Source organism: Stegodyphus dumicola, chromosome 8 (genome assembly GCF_044657685.1).
Source record: "Stegodyphus dumicola isolate Sdum_Otavi_A_Nest chromosome 8, ASM4465768v1".
NCBI lineage: Eukaryota > Metazoa > Arthropoda > Arachnida > Araneae > Eresidae > Stegodyphus > Stegodyphus dumicola.
The window spans coordinates 26,405,016-26,422,575 of NC_140775.1; the positions used below are offsets into that span (position 1 = coordinate 26,405,016).

General features: G+C 34.3%; 1 long non-coding RNA gene across 2 annotated transcripts in view; it reads right to left on the reverse strand.

Moving 5' to 3' along the window:
• Positions 1-398: 398 nt before the first annotated feature.
• Positions 399-17,560, reverse strand: part of LOC118192224 (uncharacterized) — a 40,063-nt gene continuing 22,901 nt past the window's right edge. The window contains exons 1-3 of one of the 2 annotated variants that reach the window (XR_004758733.2): positions 10,459-10,571; positions 5,797-5,881; positions 399-1,192 (exon numbers count right to left, since the gene is read on the reverse strand). This is a non-coding gene — a long non-coding RNA (uncharacterized LOC118192224). Of the gene's footprint in view, positions 1,193-5,796; positions 5,882-10,458; positions 10,572-17,560 lie in introns of those variants that run through there. The other variant, XR_015042506.1, reaches the window with a different exon arrangement.

A 17,560-nucleotide genomic window follows, 5' to 3' on the forward strand; every position in this document is an offset into this window, starting at 1 on the left:
CCTATCAACTTGGATCCCTGTACAATCGCCCACCCTCCTCTGTTGCTTCCTTAGAACATTCGAAAATGAAAGAAAGGTCGTCGGGTTCGAGGTCTACTTCCAAACAGCCTGGTGTCACAATAAGGGAAGTTGAACCAATCGTTCTTTTTTACGTCTGCTTGTTTCCCCACCTATTTCAGACGCCTCATGCGTCAGTATAAACATAGCGATTAAATGAACGAAGGTGTGGTCACCAGGAGGAGTACGATTGGGAGAAAAACGCATCGAAAGACCGGTTTCTTTTACTTAAATAAATGTCACTTTTCATTCGGGAAATGAAAGAAATAGGAAGTGTCAAACATAAGAGCTTTTCTAGCACTTTAATCTGAAAGATGGGTGTAAAAGGAAAACAATATAAATAGGCATAACAAATTCTGCTTGTTATTTATTCTTTTTAGTTTTCTAAACTGACTGTTACTGTGATGCATTGTTGTTATAAAACATGAAGAAGTTGTTTACAGTGATTTTGTAAACAGGCATAAACTTCTGAAGACTTTCAGTGTAATGTTCTGCATATTTTTGGTTCTCCTCCTGGATTTTGTAAATTTCATTTGGAAAAGAATATAGATTTTCTTTTAAATGAATTATGGATTCCTTTCAAAAAGTTTTGGACTGACTACTGTCCAAGAAATTTAAACTAAAAATTCAATGCATTCTTGAGTTCTGTAAGTATTCAGAATCATTCAGTATTCCAAAATTTAGGCATACACACTTTAAGCTCAAGATCAATCTCGGCACGATGAAATCTACTGTTGCAAAGCTTGACCGTGTTCACCAGTTTCATAAAAATATATCTTCACAGTTTGGACTTAAATGTATCGCACTTAAGAAAGGACTGGATGACTGATTGCATGTTTTTATGCGGATGAAGCAACTACTCTAGGTATTTTCTCTACGATTTTTCTAATTTAAAGAATCTTTGAGTTTGATAAGGTAATTTTGATGGAGTTTATCTGGCACTTCCAAAAAATCCTTGAAAAATCGAAACAAAAATTTGTCCCCTTGACAAATTCTCAGGCTGCGATCCAGATTATTACAAGTTATAATTAGCATCTTTTAGTCACTGAATATGATTATAAAGTAATCATTGACATTCTTGTATCTTCTAGTAGATAAATAGTCCTTTAGTGAATTTCTAGACGCTGTAGTTCGCCTGAAAAGAAAAAAAAATCAGATAAACTTGCAAAAGACGTTTGTCTCGAGCCTTTTTATTCGCATGCTTACTAAATAAATGCAAAAAAGTTCATTAAATATAATATAGTTGTAAAAGGCGAGCATTTATGTATAAGGAGATAGCTACTGGCGAGTCTCTTGGGTACCTGCATTCAACGAGATCTTCCTCGAAGTCCCTTTTATCCGTCTCCTGATTGGTCAGGACTCATTTGTATCGTACAGTCTATCTGAATCTGTGGATTGCATTTTATGTTGTAAAAATTTTAGTATGAGTGGCAAGCATCTTCATGTCTGTCCAGACTTACTGGACATTTCTTATTACAAGCTGCTCTCCAGTCCTGAAACTGGAGTCTACATTGGAATGTAAGAATTCCAAGTTTGTTTCTACACTGGATTGCAAGGATTCCAAGCTTGAAAGAACTGTTGTAGATGTAATAGGTATTTATATTAAATTTCCTTTTATAATATTGACGCTAATGTGCATTAATATTTCCAAAGTATGTTTCTATGTTTATAAGCTCTAAACTGCGTCTTTTAGTAACAATTGCTTAGAGTTTTGGTTTTGAAGTTGGGGTATGATTATATATCTCGTATCCAAAATGCTTATGAAAGCTCGGATCAATATTTTGCAATAATGCGATTTAGCTCTGTGTTTACTGCGAGCTTAAAAATTCTCAAATTAAAAGTCTGTCGTCTCAAAGATCCAAAGATAAGTAATGAACCCAGAATTGCGGAATCAAAGACCAGATGAAATCGACTGAGGTATTAGCTGTTTGCAAACATTATACCTAGTTAACATATTTCTAATGTAGAGTGGATTCTATCTCAAACTGCATTTGTTTCTTTTTAAAAATATCATCATCATAAGGTACTCTTTAACTACTTTTATTTTTTTTCAAAAATGACGATTAATTGCCATAAATACCCTCACCATCTTCTTCTTAGGATATTCTTAAAACGGAAAAAAAAAAAAAAAAAAAAAAAAAAAAACCCCGCCAAATTTAGCAGTCTTTATTCTGTTAGATTTTAAGCAGAAAAATGTCTTTTTTTCCCTCCAATGTGTAACACATAGCCAGTTTCTTCCTCCATCGTTTGAAGGGACGAGAGATTTTTACTTCCCAATCCTTTCATTTTCTAATACCCCCCGAAGGACTTTTTTTCTTCAGATCAGATTTTAAACTATCACTGAATTCTACCACATTCTAGTAAATGTTTCTGCTTTGCGGAAATCATCAGAGTGCTTTAGTTAACTTGTAAGCTGAAGTAGAAATTGGATGCACAGATTGTTCTGTTATCCGTTCTGTGTAGCAGCTAGATACATCAACTCATGAAACATAATATTAATTTTCGTATAAATAACTACATTCCAATTGTTAAATCAAGTAAACGCTGAGTAACATTTTTCCTAACTTTTTCTTTCCCAATAGCTTTTCATATTTCTATAACTTCAGTTTGTTTTTTCAACAGCGTCATTTATATTTCTGTAGCTTCTTTTCTTTTTTTTTTTTTTTTTTTTTTTTTTGTGGCTATATTTTTTATTACCTATAGTTTTCATTTTAATCTCCAATCTTTTTATCTGACATGTTCCGACATTGTTCGATTCCAGGAAAACGGGCTGGCTTCATGGGCGTTTTCCTGGTTTTCCCCACGTGTAACATGTATATGAGCCAGTTTCCTGTAGAAAATCCTCCACTAAGGCATTCCTTAGGCACGTAGCCCTCGAAAGCTTTGCCTTACTTCAATAATCCAATTCTGGTATGAATTTAATTTTAAAATTTGCTTATGTAGTTACAGTTTCATCTTATTTTTATGTTTTTTTTAATATACTTAGTTTTCTTTTCCTGTCGCTTTAATTAAATTACAGCAATTTAAAAATGTAGAAAAATGGTTTTATCTAAATTCATAGTTCTGTAAATAAAAAACTGCATATTCTAAAAATTGACGAAGTTGTCTCTGATCTCGAAAATAAAGGACTGTCGAACCAGAAATGAGAAGCATAAAATTTTAGCTGATGTTTATAAGGTACTCTCTACTTTCTTTCTGCATGCCTTCATATACAATGGTAGCACACGCTGCGCGTATTCGAGAGATCCAGATTCGAGTCATGGCGAGGTCATTGCTTATATTTCACATCTCCTGCTTTAAAACATCCTAATGACTCTACAGTTGCGCCTGAACTAGAAGGTGGATGATGATGATTCTTCACTACCAGGATATGGCGATTGGGTCCCCTAATCCCCAGTTCCCCTTTAAATTTATAAATTGACAAGAGCTGAGAAATATATCGTGAAGATTACTCAACATGATTCTTTTTCATCTGATAATATTAAGAAGCTGAAGTCAATAAGCATGTTCAAAGATGACGAAGGCATTTTACGTGTCAAGTCTAGGTTGAATGAAAGGAAAGACCATGAAAATTTTATTTATCCGATATTACTTCCGAAGAATCATAACACTGTGGAGAAACTGATAATTGATAAACATCTATCTATGTCTCATGCAGGAATTCACGTACTGCTGTCAACACTTAGATAGACGTTTTGGATCCTGAAAAGCAGAGCTACGATTCAAAATGCTTTATATGCATGTGTCAGGTGCAGGAGACATGGAGGTAAACGAATACAGACTGTGCCTGCTACTCTACCAGAAAACAGAGTTAGAGATGCTCGTGTTTTCGAGATTGTCAGCGTTGATTTAGCTGGCCCATTAATTTTGAAGGATAAAAGAAAAGCTTGGATTTTACTTTTCATATGTGCTGTTTTCAGGGCGGTCCATTTGGAACTGATTCAACTCAAGGAGTTTTACTTCGCCTTAGAAGATTTATTGCGCGTAGAAGGAGGCCATCGATAATTTATAGCGACAAGGGAAGCAATTTTGTCGGATACAATAATCTCTTGAAATCGATTAATAGGAATACCATCGAGACAGAAGCCACCACAAACAAGATCGACTGGAAGTTCAGTCCACCCGCAGCAACATGGTGGGGTGGCTTTTGGGAACGACTTGTTCAAATGATTAAGAAGCTTTTGCGTCGAGTCCTAGGCCAGTCGTGTCTGAATTATGAAGAATTGATGAGTGTGCTGTGCGATGCGAAGCAACTGTGAGTGCCAAACCACTCACTTATGTGTCAGAGGGCTCTGATGATCTCATCCCTTTGACACCGTCCTTGTTTTTATGTGAAATTCCAGTCTTTGGAGTTCCTGACTTGGATCATTTTGATAAAGTTGATTTCAACAAGAGACTGAGACATCTACAGAATCTACGAAAGCTCTTGAGAAATAGATTTGGAAATGAATATCTCAGCCTGCTAGTGCAACGCCCATCTACATTGCCGATTTCTCAATAGATAAAATCGGGGATATAGTTCTTATCGGATGCGATGACAAACGCAAGGTGTTGTGGCCTCTAGCAAAAGTGATTGAACTATACCCCAAAAAAGACGGCATTATTGGAGTAGTTCGTGTCAAAACCATGTCTGGAGAATTAGTTTGACCAATACAGAGAATATTCCCTCTCGAAATAAATTCATCTTTGGAGTCAGATGAGGCAAATGAAACTAAGACGCAGGGTGAAGGCAATTTAGTTTCAAAATTGCCGAAGAATAATTCATTTACAGATTTATCAAAAGACATTAAGACTGTAGTGACTAGAAGTGGACGACAAATTAAAGTTCCATCTATATTTCTAACCTGAACACTACTTGAGTTATTTTAGAGTAGAAATTTAAGAGCTTAGTTTTCCTTTTGTTTACTATTTAGCCTTGAAATTTGTGTGGACAGTATTTTTTTATATTTTGTTTTGATCGATTAAGTATATGCCATCAATCAAAAGGTGGGAGTATTGTTAGAACCCAGCCTCAGTTATTATCTTTCTTTTCATAGTTTGTCACTGTAAGAATGGCAACCACGTGAACTTTGTTGTAGTTTGTTGTAGTTCTACGGATTTTGAAAATAAATATGACGCTTTGGAATTTTATATGTAAAGTTATTTTATTTTAAGTTTATTAGGAGAAAGGAGACCGGTTAGTTCTTGTAAATATCGAACAATTTTGTGAAGTATATAACGTATTTTCTCCCTCTTTTCTGCGTGCCTTCGTGGAATAACGGTAGCATACTCGGCAAGCATTCGAGAGGTCCAGGTCCGAATTCTGGCGAGGGCGTTGCTCATTTTTCATGTTTCATGCTTCGAAATATCCTAATGTTTCTACATGTTAACAAAGCACACCTTTGCATCGAGGACAAAGATGGCCGGTTAACTGCGTTTTTACTATGCCAAATACTGAGCATCGCGATTGAATTTGGTCGCTCCAAATTTTGGTAGAGAAACCCCTTTGCTTCTCTTGTAAGCGTCTGGTACCAGCCTCTAAGCATAAAATCACCAAACATTCCTCACTAATCGTGGAACCTTCCGGCCAGGGTCTAGGACTTTGATGGCTAACCTATGACACGAATGTCACAGTCGGCACTCAGAGCCTTATCAAGCGGCAAGCGACTAAAATATTACTTCCTTAATCAGTAATCACAATAAAATGATACTATGTAATTTAAATAAGTGTTTTAGTTTGTTCTTGAATGTTTCACTTACTCACTTATCGCATAATAGTGTGCCAGTTTTTCTGGATTGCACCCAAGTTCATATCGTGGATGCCCGATGATCTCCAAATATAGACCTGCAATAAAGAAAAACAACAACGTTAAACCTGGGCTTAGTTTCGCAGGGGCAACGAAATCTTACTCTCCATTGCAAACTAATGATAAACCTTTGGAAAAAAGCCAACCCGATGCTGAACTTCCTCAGCCCGCTCTGAGTAATATTAATTTAAATAGAGATAGCAACGATATCCTAGACTTCTTTAAGTGTTTAAAAGAAATTCACAATGTCTTTAGACAAAATAATATACTAAAAATGACTCAAATCTTCAAAAACAATATTCCTAAGTTAAAGCAACAGACAGAAAACATAGATAAACTCTTCATCTATTTTGAGATGTTATCTGAAATCACCTCAAGCAGCAATTAATACATTTATCTCTTGATTAATAGAATCGTTGTCTAACAGCTGGGCTAAATTTTTCTACCCGTAAAAATAGTATTACTGCTTAAACTTTTATCAATGTTTAATACCAAGTCCTAATCCCCTCCCCCTTTTCGGCTAAACCCTCCCCTACCAAAAATGCCTGCCTATAGCTACTTATGCTACACTTTCTTTCATCCTTCTGCTACTTCCCTCAATGAAATCTACATTTGCTAACCTTGCCTCCCTTTATGACGGATAACTAGTTCCACCGCTGATGGATAATCTGGCTTTGTGAGTACTACCGCTACGAAGTACGAATTGAATTTGTTTACACGGTAACTTCTGCAGTTATCATCTTATTGCCAATCTCATCGCTAGATTGTTTCCTGTTCATCGAACTCTGTTCACTACTGCATCATGCCTAGTATTCCCTTCTACTCCCATTTGAACTTTTCCTACCGTACTGTATGCTATGCCCATCAAATGATATGTACAACACTGACAAGTTACACACAGGATAGGGTATTCACCCAGGTGCCTTCACCAGGTGAAAGCGCGACTGCGTCGCCTAACTAAATGGCACAGAGCCTAAAGCCAGATATAGCATTTTCATATATCGCCATAGAAATGATATACATATTATTATATATAGATTCCAGTTTCCAGATCTAAGCATATTGAGGTAATTTATGAATAATTCTAAATGAATATCTTAAACGAATGGCACGCGGCCATTCCATTTTGGGCACGCGGCCCCAAAAACGTTCGCCACCACTGGTCTAGGATAAGCAAGCATTAAAGGATCGCAAAGATCTGGCCAATGGCTGGTATGTTATACAAAGTAAGTACAAATGTTCAAGCCACGTTATAATACTTCGCTAAAGTACAAAACTGTTTAAAAAATGAAATGAGTGTACAAAGCAAAAAATAAATCAAATATATTAGGTTGGTGTATTTAATTATGGCAAAGCACACGAGGGCTATCTGCCTAAAGGGAGGGGTGCCTTTCGTGGAGGACTTTCTAAGGGAAACTGGCTCGTATACACGTTACACATGGGGAAAACCACGAAAACGCCCATGCAGCCAGCCCGTTCGCGGGATTCGAACCTCAGACCGAACTACCAGTGTTCAGCGTCTTTACCGCTCGGCCGCTGGTGGGCCAAATATATTAAGAAAAATTTATAATGAACAATGCGGCCTGCGCCAAGTAACGTAATGTGCAAACTAATAAAATCAAAATGTGCAAACTATCAATAATATACGCAATGAGTAGAAAAAAAAATAATAATATCAGTAAAAAATCGGTATAGTACATTGTGGTTGACTGGCATCTGCCTAAGGAAAAGGTGCTTTCATGAAGGACTTTCTAATATAAACTGGCTCTTATTTACTCGGTCATTGATGGGGTTTACGATACATCGTGATTATACATGCAGTACAAATTTGTGCATATATGTTTACACTGCATGCATAATCACGATTTATCACGTAGTATATGATGCAGTATACAGAGTGTACTGTAGAGATATTATTGTAAAATATGTGCACATTGCATTCTGCATTATATGTGTATGTAGTAGAAACTGCAGTATATGCTAGTATATACTACAGTACACCAGCCCATACATGTGCATTATGGTGGCTGAAACCCACCATCTCGCGTGAAGTACGCCTCATCCGTAAATAAAACGTATAATGGGAAATGCGCTTCTTGGCGACTATGGTCTAGATACCACCGTGCAAAACACACACGCTCAGGATGATCTGCAGGGAGCGGTGACGGTACTCTTTGTAAGCCCTTCACGCTGCAAAATACAATGAACACTACTCTAAGATCCTCCAACTTGTACGCTGGTATTCTGATTCCTTCGAACGGTATCCAACAGATTTTTTTCCAAGCTAGGAGCTCGAGGCGCTCGTGGCCCGCCCTCACTGTGCCTATTACCTCGTAATTATCCATATTCAATGAAATTGTGAAGCAAATTAGTAAACATCCTGCGGTCCGGTGCATCTTTCTGTTGGTACTTTTCGCGATAAAATCTTTTTGCTGTTCGTGCATTTCCTTCTACCAATCCGTAAATCAGATGCATATCTGGCAGCTTGTTGTTCGTAAAACGTTCCATACTCCTCTGCGGACGATGACAGCTCAATGCGGCAATGCAGGTCTATTTCCTCCAATGCTCTTGTGAACAATTTCACCTCGTGCCGAACGAAAACGCTTCCGACCATGGGTTGCTATGCAAATCTAAATCCTTGTGATATCCCCTACCTCTGCATAAAATTTGTCCCAATAACCCTGGACACCCTGTATAGATATACTGTAGGAAGGATTCTCGAATCCTTGCCTCTGGAGGAATTTTACAGTTATATACTGTATTACGTATTTTTCGCCCTCTTTACCGCGTGCATTTGTGGTGTAAATGGATAGCACGTTCAGCTAGCAATCTGGACATCCGGTGTTTCAAGCCCAGTGAGGGTATTACACATTTTTAATATTACTGCATCGTTATAACCTAATGACTCTTTAACTGTATAATATGCATACAATATGTACTGTAGAGAACCTTCCGGGAAGGGATCCGAGAACATTCTGCCACCAACCTATCGAGAAATCTTTCGGCCCTACAGCATCCTGACAGCCTCCATGCCACAAAGACACTATACACTATTAACTATCTATGCCTTCTACAGGCTACAAACCCGGACACTATAGTATGGCAGTCAGGTTTCTTTTAGCTCCAAGCGAACGAGGAAGCATTAAAGTGCACTACGGCTTAAAATAAAAAATAATAATAATAATAATGAAGCATCTTCTGATTTAACATAGCATTTTATCCAACAAAATAAACAAACATGATTATTCACTTTATCCAACTTGATTATATATCATTCAGCACTCAAAAGAATAGTCACTTATTCCAGAGCAGGGGTGAACAAAAGTCGGCTTGCAGCCCTCCCCCTAAACGTTTATTTTAAAATGAAACATTATGCATGTTAATTTACACCTATCTTTTATGTTTCATAGGTTGACCTGGATCGTTGCATAGTGACCGCATGTACACTGCGCCAAAAAAGGGGGGGGGACAGTTCCTATGGCTTTCGTTCTACTGGGACGATTGACGAAATTCAAATTTCGTTTTTCATGTCTCGAAAGCGCGACTTAGGATATATATTAGATTTATATATAGCATTGTGTATATTAGATTTATACATAGCATTGTTCTAACATAGCTATTTGACATAAAATTGGACTTTTTCTGAAATAACATACCAATTTTTTTTTTCTATATTTCGATTCTACGACTCAAATTATGCCTAAATATTAAATTTTGTAAAATTCGGTGCGAAATTCAAGGAGAAATTCAAAAATTTATCTTGGCGAACTTTTTTCAGTTTGCGCCAAGAATAATTCACTTGGCGAACTTCTTAATATATGGCAACCTACTTTCCTTTCCCTTCTCTTGTGCAGGAACAGAAAAAAAAGTGACATCGCTCCTAATTTCAAATAATTTTAACAAAATGCCTAAACCACATTTGATTCGCTTTCAACAAATATGCCAATTTCAAAACGCGCCAGTATTTAAATTCACGTATATCTTCGGAAATTTTGAACAAAAAACTCTAATTTTTTGCGGGTATGCTTAGAAATACATCTACTTTAAACTCTTATGCATTATAATTCAAAATGTTTTTCGAAAAATATATAAAAATTACTTAAAAATACAAATTTTAAAAATAGGTCATAAAAATGGGAGAATGTTATTTGGAATGAACCTAAATTTCGAAAGGTGAAATGAAGAATTAAATAAGTTTAATAAAAAAGAAATATTAATAAATATACTAAAATAAGAGGAGCTAAAATTCTGAGAGCCAATTTTTTAAAAACTACTCGTGCGAATTTTACAGAACTTGGCAGTTTGGCATAATTTGAATCGTAGAATTGAAACATGGGAAAAAAAAATTGGTATGTCATTTCAGAAAAAGTCCGATTTAGTTTCAAAATACCTATGTTAGAACAATTCTATATAAATATATATATCCTAAGTCGCGCTTTCGAGACATAAAAAAGACAAGTTGAATTTCATCAATCGGCCTAGTAGAGCGGGAGATATAGAACTGTCCCATTTTTTTCCCGCAGTGTACACCATCTGGGGCTCAGTGAAACTAAAAACTATGAAATTAAGTGCATAAAATTTCATTCTGAATTCTAATTTTGATTTAAATTCTTACCAGGGAATTTTTTTTTTCTTCAATTCGTCCTGGCATAAGGACGTTGCAAAAGATGATCACAGAAACACCATCTCACCTTGCGACGGTCCTGCCCACAAAATACGATAGTATACTGAAACAAAATCATAATGAATTAAAAAAGACCCTTTTGTCCCATGAATAAAAGTATTTATTTGCGCGCCCTGCTCTAGATGGAGCCCTTCACCGCTCATTACAAAAAATGGCTCTGTTTTTTATTCAGGTATACAAAGTGAAACAAACAGAGATAACTGTTACACAAAAATCGGCAGCATTTTGACGTCTTTATGTCAAAATGACATAAAGTCATTTAAGTCTTTATATGACTTGAATTCTATGTCTGAGTCCCTACGAGTCTACATAAAGCAAATATTAATTTAGACGTTACAATATCTATTATAACTGCTCTCCTTAAGCTGGAGGTGTTTTTAAAGCGAGAGATGACAGAATGAAAATAAAACAAAACTTGTTAACTTAAAAGTACTAAACTCACAAAAACAAAATTTCAATTTTTCCTATCAGCGTAGTCATTTTCTTTACTAATGTCATTCATTAATTCATTCACTGTCAAAGCATGCTAAGTATACGATTCTTTAAAGCTGCTGAACATAACTCAATCAGTGAAGGTTGAATTGTTTTATGTTGCAGGAAGCTATCAATAATTGAATCAGAGTAACCAGTTAAAATAAATGACAGACTGATCGATAGCCGGGAACGTAGGATTTAGTTTGAACACAAAAGAAAAAAAAAAGCCCATTTGATCTTCTTTCGGTAAGTACGACTATAATCTATCAATGTTGTTCTCTAATTAATTACACTCCAGTTTTATCTATGTAATCTGTGTTAAAAGCGACTTTCCGCTTGAGTATATTTAAAAAATTGTAACGAAATTAAAGAATTAAAAAAAAATTCAGCTTAAAGTCACTTTTCGACGTAAAAAAGGAAAAATTGCATTAATAATTGATAGCTAATGGTTAGCAAAGACATATCATCAGAAAAATTCCTAATATTTTAAGTTTTTTTATTCATTTTAAGTATTTACTTCCTTATTTTTTTTTATTCTTTTATTTTAATGAACTTTCTTCTATGTATAAAGGTCTGTTCAAAAAGAAAATTCGGAACTTTTCGTTTAAGTTGATTTGCATTACGAAACATACCAAACTTTATTCAAGCGAAATTTTCTATTGAAGTTCATACATACTTTCAAGTGCAGCTCTAATTATCCGGAATCCATCTTTCTCACTTCCTTTATTGATGAGCGCATAGTCCGTTTTGTCCGAACTTAAAAGAGACCGGGCAGCCACTTCGTTTCTTATGACGAACACTTCGATTTTTTCGAAATCAAGTTACCAAGCATAAATCATTGTCTTCTTAGGTTCGCAAACATTTGCGAAGGTCTGTTTAAATGCTTCAACAGCTTTTCCGTAAAAATGCATCGCAAAGTAATCCTGAACTACAAAAATTCATTCCCTTCTTGTGAAAAAAACTCAACTCCGTCGTTCAACAAACAAACGGGTTTAATGCTAATGGCATAAACTTCAGCTGAAATTTCAAGTGGTATATTACTTGTAATAATATAACGGTGTGATCAAGTGAAAATATTTGCCATTAATATCCGTTTTGGAATTTCCACAATTTCTGGAATTTTCATGAGTGCAACTTTTGGATTACCTTATTCATATAGATGAATATGTTTGACATAGTCATTGATTTACATTAAAAACGTAATTTGTTGTAAACCAATGAACATTTCATAAGTTCATTTGATTTAAGAACATTTAATCCCATAAAAATACTTTTGCGCTAAGTAGGCTTATTCTTCGCCTATTATTGCCTTACTTGTATACCTAAATAAAATTATTATTTTTCGTTTAGTCTACGAAATCGTGTTTAACAACAACTTATCCTTCTTTCTTAAAAACACAGTAAAAACTGCAGAGATATTATGCCGAATCTCTCACATTGTAAAAAATTTTTGTCTTACTAGGTACTGTCGGATATTATGTCATTCCCCCCCCCTAAGAAGCGTTTTTTTTTTTTTTTTTTTTTTTTTTCCCGGGGAGAAAGAGGTTATTTGTAGAATTGTTTTTAATTAAAATGAACCAAGATAAATAATACGATTAAATTATGCCTCATATATTACAGTGAATGCGTATTTAGCCTAAGAAAAGACAAGCTTATTATCTGGATGTTTTGTAGTCCAGATAATTGGAATTCTACTTAGATAGTTCTCATAATTGTAATAATCTTTATACTTATTAGTTATCACGCAATAGTCATCATGACATTACGCCCCAAGGCAGGTCTTTCATTTCATTTCAACTCGCTGAAATTAGAAAGCATCTTTAATCCAGTCACTTTGTGCACCTCATTAGTGGCCGAATAGTTAAAAAAAGCACTGAATACTAGTAACTGGAGTTAATTGGAATGGGCTGGTTGGTATTCCCGATCTTTCCCCATGTGAAACCTGAATACGAGTCAGTTCCCCTAAAAATTCCTATAGGAAAGCATCACTCCTCTTAAACAGATGCTAGAAGCCTAATGTACCTTTTCATGTTCAAATAACCTAACCTACCTTAAGTCACTACATTTCTCGATGCATATATGCCGGTGTTGGATCGTGCTCTCTCCATTACACGGTGACACGTAACAACCGACACGGGATAAACGATAAGTAATGTGTTGATAAGGATCGTTAAGACATATAAAGTTAAAAGAAAAGGTCGTTAAGCATAAATGCGATCCTTTGCCATCTTCCATGACCAAAAGTTGCAAGGTAAAAGAATAAGAATAATTTTGTTGAAGAACTTGGAAGTATTAAACTAATCTCATAGTTGAAAACCTAGTAAAATCCGTGTCAAAATACAGGTAACACGTGAAAACACAAAAAATATTCCATTAAAAATTAAGGGCACAAAAAAGTATACATGAAATTTAAAAAAAAATCTGAAAAGGTAAATTTTAAGACAGCACCGGAGGTTTGTTAAAGTTTATTATGCTTTCGCTGAGCTCCTAATTTGACAGTCTACTGACTGACAAAGCCGCTCCAACTAACACACCTTTTTGTCTTTTTTTAACTTTATTATTTAAACATCGCTTTCTTCGCACTTAACGCCACATAAAATTTGATAGCAAAATCACAAAAGATTTGAGAGAATCCTGTATTTAGAATTCCCAATACAGTGCTAAGCGTTACTATTAATTTTTTTCAGTTCATAATATCAATGTTCAGTTTTCTTAGTAAGTTGACTTTTTATTTTTAACGTTTTGTCTTTTTAACTGGGTTTATGAAATACCACTTTCTTCGCACTAACGCCACAATAAATCAAACAGTAAAATCACAAAATATTTAAAATCTTTAGAATACCGTTAGACTGTTACTTTTTTTATTTCCTAGATTATTTCTTTAAGAATAATGCATGTCCATAACATTTAAAGACAACATGCTTTTATTGAAAAGTGATGCGGACACAAATGTGACGATCGAAACTAATAATATGTCTGGTGCTAAAAATTAACTTTTGATTACGAAAACGTTTTCAAACTGAAGTGAATTTCACTAAAATATTGAATTTCCTTCTTTTTTAATTCTACGTGGTTATCATAGTAATACCTAACAAAATTTTCAACAGCTGCTAGTTGCGTGTCATTCAGAACAAAACGCTTTGCATTTAGATTTCGAGTTTCACTTTAGCTTCCTCTGTTTCAAAAAAATTAATTTTACGATTATTTTATCCTTGAAATGATACTAAGTGTAATAGATTTCTGCTTCAAAATGAAATTGTTATGCTAAATGCTGCTCTTCTGCATGAAATTTATAGCACAAACACGTGCGACGCACGCGTGCGTGGGTGGAGGACATTCCAGTCTGAAGCCGTCTATTCTATCCACTATGCTGAAAGAAACTTGTCTTTCCTCTCAAACTTTCCTGAGTACAATTGTAGATCAAATCCCATTATTTCCAATGAGATTCACGCCTTTTAACACAAGAAATAAAGCAGTATATTCGAGCTCGAAAACAAAGACTGATTTAATATGACAGGAAGAGGTACGAAAGTTCAAGGTGGAAATAAAAGAGAAAAACCCGAGCAGACTTTTAAAGTTTTATTTTTACTTTCAACAAAAGCTGCCGCCGTATACGTAAATGAGAGGACTTGATTCAGACTTCTAAATATCTCATGTTTCTGCTCGTACATTTTAATGTACAAAAGTATTTATGTATCTTAATATTTACAGTTGGATAAGGTTGTTTCAGTCTTCCATATGGACTTTCGCGAGGAATTTTTGTATAATTATGTAGTTTTTTTTTCCTCGCTTCCGGGATTTAACACAAATTTACAAAGAAGTGGCATCGCTCTCCAGGAATTCTAAAAAGTATTGCAACTTTTTAAAAATTTAGAAGAAATTAGAATTTTTCCGGAAACTGTGAAATTTGATTAAATTAGATAGCAAGCGGCCTCAAACTGGCGGCTCCTGAAGCATTTTCAAGCAGCCAAGCGAAGACATTTATCACAAGTTAATTAGCATTATTAAGCATTACTACAGCAAGAATCTGAAGAAAGGTTCAAGATTTTTAAGATTTCGAGTCAAATTTTACATTATTTTCATTGACATTAAAAATGAATGTGATTAAGGCCCCAAAAAATCTGCAAATAGAGCTAATTAATTAACACTGTGATATAAATCCTATTCAGAGATGTGAAGTTTTTGTCAGGAGATATATTTAACTTTTGGAATAAGAACAATCGCTTTGATTGGGAACACATTTGTATATGAATAGCCTTTTTCCCCATTTGAAAATGAAAGAGTCTAAACAATGAAGCAGACTAGGCGATGAGCATCTACAATTCATGATTCTGGCGAAATTTTATTCTGTGCAATTTTTTAAATTGTGTTAAGGAATAAAGACATTTCTAACTATTTAGATACAAATATATGCATTTTTCCGCATGCGTCAAATATTATAGAAAATAACAAAATAAAAGAAAGATAGTAGGTTGTCATTATTTTTTTCTCAAATTTTGTCCCACTTGGAAGCTTTTGTTATTTGTTTATTTTTAGTTGAAATTAAAATTCAGGTATTTAGTGGTTAATTGAACATATTAGAATTATTTGAGATAAATGCTAAATTGAGATTTAAAGTTTAACTATCAGCGCGCTTGAATTATAAAGTGTAACGAACAGAAATTTCTTGCAAGTACCAAGCTTTAGGTTTCACAAACAACATAAATTGGAAATTTTTGAATCATTATTATTACTACTGTTATGTATATTTTGATAAATATTTAGTAAGAAAATTTTTAATTTAGTTGAAATAATTATTTTGTTAAAAAATCTTATCCATCGGCTTTTAGATCGTACATTCGGTCCACGCGCAATACTTGTTTGAGACTGCTGTGTTAAGGATTAGACCAGTTCTGGTCAACCATTGGCCAGTAACTTTACTTTGCTTCCTGCTTAAAATTTATTGAAATTTATTATTATAATTGATATTAACTTAAACCTACATTAGGGTGTTTCATGTTTCCAAAGATGGGATTTTTCATATGACATTAACTTGCGTACCGAGTCTCAGTGATGTAAAAGATATGTATGCTAAATTTCAAGAAGCCTGGATAATATTTAGGGTTGCACATACTCATCACTTTTATCTCAAATTAGTGAAATTTCTAATATTAAGGTGCTTTATACTAAATAAAAGCTAAAAATAAAAGCGAAAATAAGAACTAAGCATACAAAAGAAGACAAAAGTGATTCATATAAGAATAAAAATTACAAAACTGTCACTGAGATGATTAAGACAATTATACTAGAAGACTGATCTTTATCATTATCAGCATCTAGCGTCGAAGAGGCTGAGTTTTTACTTGTAGCATCGAAAAAATTAAGCCCAGGTTCTTGATTAAAATCTCATGATCAGACATTAATGTTGACTTGAAATCGAAAGTAGCTCGCCATACGACTTTCAAGTGTTTCATTTATAGCAATTGAAAAGAGCCTTGGTCACGACATTTAAAAAATTTCCGTATCTCAAGCTACTGTTTACCGAGCTCGGCGACTCATAGAAGTAAAATGGTAAAGAAAATTGAAGAGTCATTCTTTGAAAATCCTCCTCATTTGGTTTTGCATGGGATAGTAAAATGTTGCCCTCGGGAGTGTCAAAACTTTGAAAGACAGAGTTGAAGATACTGTCTAGTAAAACAAACTTTCCTTCAAAATCACAAACGGTGTGAAAATCGAAATGCCATGGGGGGTTGTCGGTGAAAGGCGTAATAAGAAACAAAGACGTTTATAATTATTTACATGTAAATATTATTTTCTGTATACGTCATAGAAAAATCTAATAAATAAGAGAAAGAGGTTAGATTCCATTGTTTATTCTGAAGCTTTGTCCCTCTTAGGGAATATTTATATATTTCTTTTTAGTTCAGTTAAAAGTAATTTATTTAGTTGTAACTTCAATATATTACAATTATTTGAATAAATGTTAATCTGAATATTTTGCTATCGATGAGTTTGAATTACAAATTGTGACCAAGAGAAATTTCTTACATGCAGGTACGAAGTTAGATTTCAGGCAGAAAATAAATATAAATTTCAATTTTATATATACAATTTGAAAAATACGTAGAAAAAATTTTAATTTTAATTAACGTATTTAATCAAATATATTAACTATATTACTATAAACTATTCATTATTAACTTTTATTATATTTAATAAAAAACTTTTTCTTTATTTGTTCTTTTCTGTTTTGTTTTGTTTTTTTAATTGTGGCGCGTCTATTACTTTCAGATTCAGCATTTAACCCTCGTGCGATTTGAGTTCGAGACCACTGTCATAATGTAATAAACGTGAATTATTAAGTGAAACATCTTTATTTTTTAAAGCTGAAAAAAGAACAGACTGAAAATGAAACACACGGGCTTTTTTAAATTGCTTAATTCTACAGATAGTTAGATTTCGATCAGCCTCTATAAATTAAAATTACTTAAGGATGCTAAATCGTAAAACGAATATCCATATAAAGGTCCAAACACGAAGCTTACTCATACGGACCGTAATAATAAATTTGTACATAAAT